Below are 7,424 nucleotides of genomic sequence, written 5' to 3'. Positions count from 1 at the left end.
CCTGTTTGTGCTTACCTTACATGGAGTTTGTTGAGCTTCATGGATGTATATATTCATCTGGGAAGCTCATCAAATTTGGGAAGATTTTGACCATTATTTCTTCAAACATTTTTTCTGCCCCTTTCTCTTTCCTCTTCCTCTAGGACTTCCATAATGCATATATGCTTCTGCTTGAAGATGTACAACAAGTTCCTTAGGTTCTGTTCACTTATTCTTTTTTGCCCTTCAGACTCAATAATTTCAACTGTCCTATCTTCAAATTTGATCACTTGTCTACCAGTTGGTCGTACTGTGGTGACTTGAGTGTAGTTGTGAGGCTGGAGGCTATGCTACTAATATTCCAAATACCAGCAGGATCACTCATAGTAGACAGGTTTCAGCAGAGCCTCCAGACTAAGACAGACTTGAAGAAGGAAGGGGCCATCACTTCTCAAAGAATTGACCAGTGAAAATCTTATGAATAGCAGTGAAACACTGTCTGATATATTACTGGGAAGCATTATTAATAGCCCTGAAACATTGTCTGATATAGTGATATAGATGGGCTCAGGTATAGCAAGGATTGTGAGGATGGTGCATGACTGGGCAGTGTTTCGTTCTGTTGTACACAGGGTCTCTATGAGTTGGAGCCAACTCAGTGGCACCTAACAACAACAACATCTTCAAATTAATCTATTTTTTTTTTTTTTTTCTGCCAGCTCAAATCTGTTGGGAGGTCTTAAAAAAATCCTTTAGTGAAGTTTTCATTTTAGTTATTGTACTTTTCAGTTCCAGTATCTGTGTAGTTCCTTTTAAAAGTTTCTTTTTATGGATATTCTCATTTTGTTCCTGTGTCATTTTCCATATTTTGTTTAGTTCTTTATGTTGTCCTTTAGCTGTTTCAGTACATTTAATAATGTTATTTTAAAGTCCTGGTCTAGTAAATCCATTACCTGTCCTTCTTCAGGGATATTCAATATCCCTGAAACATATGTGTGACGTTCTCACTTTATTTTTTTCTTTTAATGGGCTGTTCATTCTTGTGTTTTTGTGTGCCTTATGATTTTATTTTGAAACTAGGACATTTGACTATTATTGTGTGGTAACTCTGGATATCAGATTCACTCCTCCAGGGCTCACTGTATTTTCTCTGCTGTTGTTTTGTTTTTTAATTATTGAAAGCTGTAGTTGTCTGCTTTTTAATGACTTCTCCTAAGTATTTTTGCAAAGGCTGACTTCATGGATGTATGTGGATACTGAAGACTCTGTTTTAGCTTGGGTGCAGCTAGTGTTTTGAGAAAGTTTTCCTTGAATGCTGGGGGAAAATATGTCAGGGGGAAAATTAAAAAAATAAAACAAACCCTTCTCCCTGTCTTCAAAAATTGTGTCTGTACTGGTGCTCTCCTTCTGCACTTAGCTAGGCTAGCACTAAGCCTAGGGATCAGCTGGAGGTGAATGCATAAGGTCTTCTCAGTTAATTTTTGAGTATGCATGTTGCTTTGAGCATATGTGTGACTTTCTCACTTCTCCCATATACATGATGCTTTTGAAAACCTTAATTTCAGTCTTTTGGGCACTTCTCAGACAGATTTAAACACACACACATGCAATAGTTTGGCTAGCAAGTCTTCTGTGATCAATCTAGAGCCAAAGGCCAAACTCCCTTTGTAGGAATGCAGGACAAAGTGCCACTTGAAGTTGGCCAGGAAATCCAGGGAGGGGGATGGGGCACTGATGAGAGAAAACCACCACTTTCTTACTATTTACATGTCATCTTTTTCTATATTCAGCATTTACTTAGTTGCTATAACTCTTTTTTTGGGTTCCAGAGTTCTGAGAATGTTGATTCTCCCAGGTTCTGCTTGTTTTTGTTTTTTTTTCATTTATGTGCATGTGTGGTGGTAGTGGGGGATGGCACCATGCAGCTGCTTGGCTGCTTACATGGTCATCTTGCTCTGTCCTCTGCCGCATTCTTACTACACGAGTTACAGTCTCACTATCAGATTCAGATTGCACATAAATTACTCTGGGCTTTCTGTGATAGGCATGTTGTTGCTGTTGTTAGGTGCTGTCAAGTTGGATCCAACGTAATAGGCATTGTAGTAGCTAATGCCACATAGTGTCCTTGAAGTTCCTCCTAAAATTCAGGAGGTCAGTATTCATATCTCCATTTTACAGATGACAAACAGCAGCTCAGAGCAGCAGGGTGATGGTACATGGTCACTGTGATAGTTGGAGCTGTGTGTCAACTTGGCTGGACCCCAGTTCTGTGTGGTTGTTCCCATGATGAGATCAGATGACTGTGTTCTGAGTGGCCAATCTGCCCAAGGGGAGTTTTCCTAGGGGTGTGGCCTGCTTCCAGGATATCCAGGGACATCCTGGGAAGAGAGACATTCTTTGAGGGATTGGAACCCTGGTGTGCTGACTACAAACTTCTGTGAGTGAGCAGCCCACCGCTTGGCCTGGAGATCTTGGATTTGTCTTTCGTTGGAGTCAACAACCAGTGTACTGCCTGCCAGCCTTGAATTTCTCAGCCCCCTGCGCTTGCGGAAGCTAAGGCTGCCACCAGCCTGACGTTTCCTCCAGGAACTTTGGACTTGCTGGCTTCTATACGTTTGTGAGCCATTTTCCTAAGATAAATCTCTCTCTCTCTCTCTCTCTCTCCACTTTGCTAGTTTTTGTGTTTCTCTAGAGAACCCAATCTAACACAGGCACATAGCTATAAAAGGTAGAGTTAAGAATTGAAGCCAGGTCAGGGGTGTTTTCCCCTGGGAAAGTATCTCCAAATTTCAATAATCATTGAGTCCTATCAAGGATTGTTGGATCAGTAAGGTATTGATTACTGAATCAGTCCCTTCATCATCATTGTGACCACTATCCACATGTAGGGAGTACTTTCCTAAATTGTCTCGCATCCCAACCACCTCTGCTTCTGAAGTATCTCTCTGAGGGGACTTGAGAGTATAGCTGAAGGTTAAATGAAAAGGACTTTGGCTGCAGGTTTCTAGTGGAGACAGAAGTTCTTTCCCTGGATTCACAGGTAAAGGAATACCAACTCTGAATGAGGTAAGAGTTTAATTCTAGATACTGATCTGACCCTTTGAGCACTGCAAATCCACCCTCACTCACACTAACAGAGAAAGCCATTGTCTTTCTAAAGAGTATTCTCAGAAATCAAGGAAATTGCTGACCAAAAAGACAAATTTTAGGAGATTTAGTGCTAGTGGCTTAGTGCCTAAGACATTTGACTGCTAACCAGAAGATCGGCAGTTCAAATCTGCCAGCCGCTCCACAGAAGGAAGATTGGGCAATCTATTTCTGTAAAGACTTAGCACCTCAGAAACCCAATGGGGGTCACTATGAGTTGGAATTGACTTGATGGCAGTTGAGTGTTTGTTTGATAAACAATAATATCTTTGTTCACTCAGAGATAGGGCCGCCAGAGCAACATAGCCATTTTCACAGCTCAGTTTGCCAAATGTAGCACAGCTTTTCTTTATTCTTTTGGAGATGCTGAGAAAAATATATAAATATATTAACCAGGACAAGGGAAGGGGGACACATGCTGTGACCATCACTGAACAATTCTCTTTTATAGTTGTGACTGATGGAATCCAAGGCAATTGTAGGGGGTAGAGTACAGTATGTCCATTTGCCAGGTCAATTGGCCCTGTGAAGAAGAGAACCTCCCCTAAACATCAGTTAATATGAGGGTAACAGATGGTTTTCTGATGAAGAATTGAACAGCCACACTCTGATGGAGGTTTGGTTGGCAGGGCAAACCTAGACCTCCAGGGACTTGGTGCTGGTGCTGTTCCATGCGTGGGTCCTCATTGCTAGGCCAGCCTAGCCTGAAACTTCTCAGACACAAACTGGCAAGGTCTCAGTCTCAGTCCCTTGGATGTCCTGGTCCTACAAGTCACATCTGATTCAAGGCTGGCATCCAGAAAAGGGTACCATTGCTCCCTCAGGCAAAGGCAACTTTGCTTCAGGATTGCCCAGAGGTTCCACAGCACATAGTTCACATGTCTGCTTTGGGAAATCTTGGGCATGTTTGGTTGCACATGGGTAGTTTTTGTAGATGCTCAGAGGGTTAGGAAAGAAGGGTACATGGGGGAAACACTTTCAGGATTTTGACATTACTTTACTCACCTGGCTTAAGACCCCTCAATGTGTTCCCATTGTCTTCAGTACCCAAGTAGATACCACTTCATGATCCAACTCCAGTCAATTCTGAGACAGATTCTAAGGCTTCACTCTGGCTTTGTGGGAAAGAGTATCATAACTAATAAGCAATTTCTGCTGTGGGCAAAGAGGGGTGTGACAGTATGGGTTCCATCTATATTTGCTCTCCTGGTCAGCAGGGTCAGGGGACCTCCTCAGCCAAGCCCTTCATAATTTGCCCCCTTTTCCAGTCTCATCTCTCTCAAGACATCCTTCCAATACCCTCATTCATATCAAACCTCTCACCCATAAATGAACACATCGATCTCCTTTGTGTCTCTGTACTTTTGCACATGTTATTTCACCTACCTAGAATATTTCAATCCCCTGTAAGAGTCATGGTTTTCTATTGAACTACCCAAATGCCACCTTTCCTATAATGAGAGTAGGACTCCTCATCCAATCTCTCTCATATGCTCCCTATGTACTTTGCATGTCATTCTCCCATAGGAATACACAACACTGTGGGTGTTTTGGAGTCATTTGTCTCACTGGCTTGGCTATAAAGACCTTTTATTCTCCTCCTAAATTTGATCTAATTTGTAGTTTAAAATGTACACAACTAAACATACACCATTTCAACAGTTTCCACAAGTGCATTTAGTGACATTGACTATTTTCTCAGAGTTGTGCAACCATTCTCACCCTCATTTTGAGTTGTTCCCCCTCTCATTAGTATAAACTCACTGCCCTCTAAGGTTCCAATCTAATCTCTCAATTTACTGCTATCAATTTATTTCCATATAGATAGTTCTTAAAAAAGCATAATGCTTCAGGCAGACTATTTTATTAATTAAGCTAAGCTACTGTTTTGCTGAAGATGATTTTAGGAGATATTTTTGGTTTGAAATTTAAAGTATCTCAGGGCAACGTTTCAGGGGTTCATCCACCCTCATGGCTCCAGAGACTACATACAGTTCATGAGAATTTGAAATTCTGTTTTGTATTTCTCTCCTTTTGATCAAGCATCTACTATGGGATCTTTGATCAAAATGTTCAGTAATAGTAGCCAGTAACGGGCACCATCTGGTTTTTCTAGTCTCATGGCAAAGGAGGCAATTAGTTATGGAGGTAATTAGCTACATTTTCCATATCTCCTCCTGTTCTTGACTCCCCTTCTTCCAACTGTTGTGCCTTGGATGGCTGCTTGCAAGCTTTTAATGTCTAGGCACTATGCAGTGAACAAAGGGGTAGAACTAAACACTTTATTAGGCCAATTAACTGGGATGTCCCATGAAATCATGACCCTCTAAAGCAAGAAATCAAATTCCATGAACTGTTTGCTTGCACTTAAGAAGTCTCAGAAGCTACTTTTTTGTTTTTGTTTTTGCTGCACATATATTACACAACTTTTGCCAATTCAACTTTTTACAGGTGTACAACTTACTGACAACAATTATAGTAATCAGCTGTGTGACCTTACCCTCAATCAATGTGATCTTTCAATTGCCATTAACTCCTTTCACCGTCTCCCTCCCACTCCTGCTAACCACTAATAAACTTTGGTCTCTCTCTATTTGCCTTTTCTTGTCTTTTTATGTAAGTGAGGTCATACAAAATTTATCTCCTTGTGATTGGCTTATTTTCCTCAGCACAATATCTTCAAGATCCATCTATACTGTAGCATTTATTAAGACATCATTTCTTCTACTGGCTGAGTAGTATTCCATTGTGTGTAGGTACAACATTTTATTTGTCCATTCATCTTTGATGGGCATTTAGTTTGTTTCCACTTTTAGGCTATTGTGAATGGTGCCAATATTGGTGACAAGTCTCTTTTTGAGTCTCTATATTCAAGTATTTTGAGTATATAACTAGGGATGGAATTGCTGGGTCATATAGTTGTTCTGCAAGCTCTGGTGGCATAGTGCCTAAGGCATTTGACTGCTAACCAGAAGGCTAGTGGTTCAAACCCACAAGTCACTCCTCAGAAGGAAGATTGGCCAATCTGCTTCCATAGACATATCACCTCAGAAACCCAAGAAGGGGTCACTCTGAGTCGGAATCAACTCGATGGCACTGAGTTTGGGCCTTTTAGAGCTGTTCTATTTTTAATTTTTTGAGGCCCTGCTATAGTGTTTTCCACAATGGCAATACCATTTTGCCTTCCCACCAGCAATGGAAAACAGTTCCAATTTCCCCACATTCTTGCTAATTTTTGTGATTTATTTATTTATTTTTAATCTTAGCCCTCCTAGTGTGAGTGAAATGATATCTAACTGTGGTTTTGTGCTCTCTCTGATGGCTAAAGATGCTGAGCATCTTTTCATGTACTTGGTGGCTATTTGAATGTTCTCTTTGGTGAAATGTATTTTCAAGTCCTCTGCCCATTTTATAAGTGGGTTATTTGTCTTCTTGTTGTTAAGTTGTCAAAGTTATATATGTTGTTGTTGTTGTTGTTATTTGCTGTCGAGTTGCTCCCGACTCATAGCGACCTCTCCTTGGGTTCCGAGGCAGTATCACTACGGAAGTAGGATTGCCCAACCTTCCTTCCGAGGAGTGGCTGGTGGGTTTGAACCACCAGCCTTCTGGTTTGCAGTCAAGTGCCTTAGGCACTATGCTACCAGAGCTCCTAAAGTTATATATATACCTTGGTTATTAGATTCTTTTTAGGTATTTGGTTTCCAAAGATATTCTCCTAGTCTGTAGCTTGTCTTTTCACATTTTGGTAAAGTCATTTGATGAATAAAAGTTTTTAATTTTCATGAGGTGCCATTTATTTATTTTGGCTTTTGCTGTTTGTGCTTTTATTATATTAGATAATCCATTATTGAAAGCTAGGCCTGACAGCAATGCCCTTGTTTGTTCTTCTAAGCATTTTATAGTGTTAGCACATTTAGGTCTTTAATTAATTTTGAATTTGTTTTTGTATATGGTATGAGGCGTGGCTCCTGTATCATTTTTCTGCATGGGGCAATCCAATTTTCCCAGCACCATTTATTGAAGAGACCCTTCTTTCTCCACTGAATAAACTTAGCACCCTTAGCACAAATCAGATGATCATAGATGTGTGGGTTTATTTCTGGACTCTCAATTCTATTCCATTGGTCTATGTGTCTATTGTTACAGCAGTGGCACACTGTTTTGATTACTGTAGCTGTATCATATGTTTTAAAACCAGGAAGTGTGAGTCTTCCTACTTTGTGTTTGTCTTTCAGCATTGTCTTAGATATTTGGAGATTTTTGCCATTCCACATAAAGTTGAGGATTTTTTTTTTTTT

This window comes from Orycteropus afer, unplaced genomic scaffold (genome assembly GCF_000298275.1).
Source record: "Orycteropus afer afer isolate SDZICR_OR568_19922 unplaced genomic scaffold, OryAfe1.0 scaffold00132, whole genome shotgun sequence".
Classification (NCBI taxonomy): Eukaryota; Metazoa; Chordata; class Mammalia; order Tubulidentata; family Orycteropodidae; genus Orycteropus; species Orycteropus afer.
Note: the sequence above shows the minus strand (reverse complement) of the source record.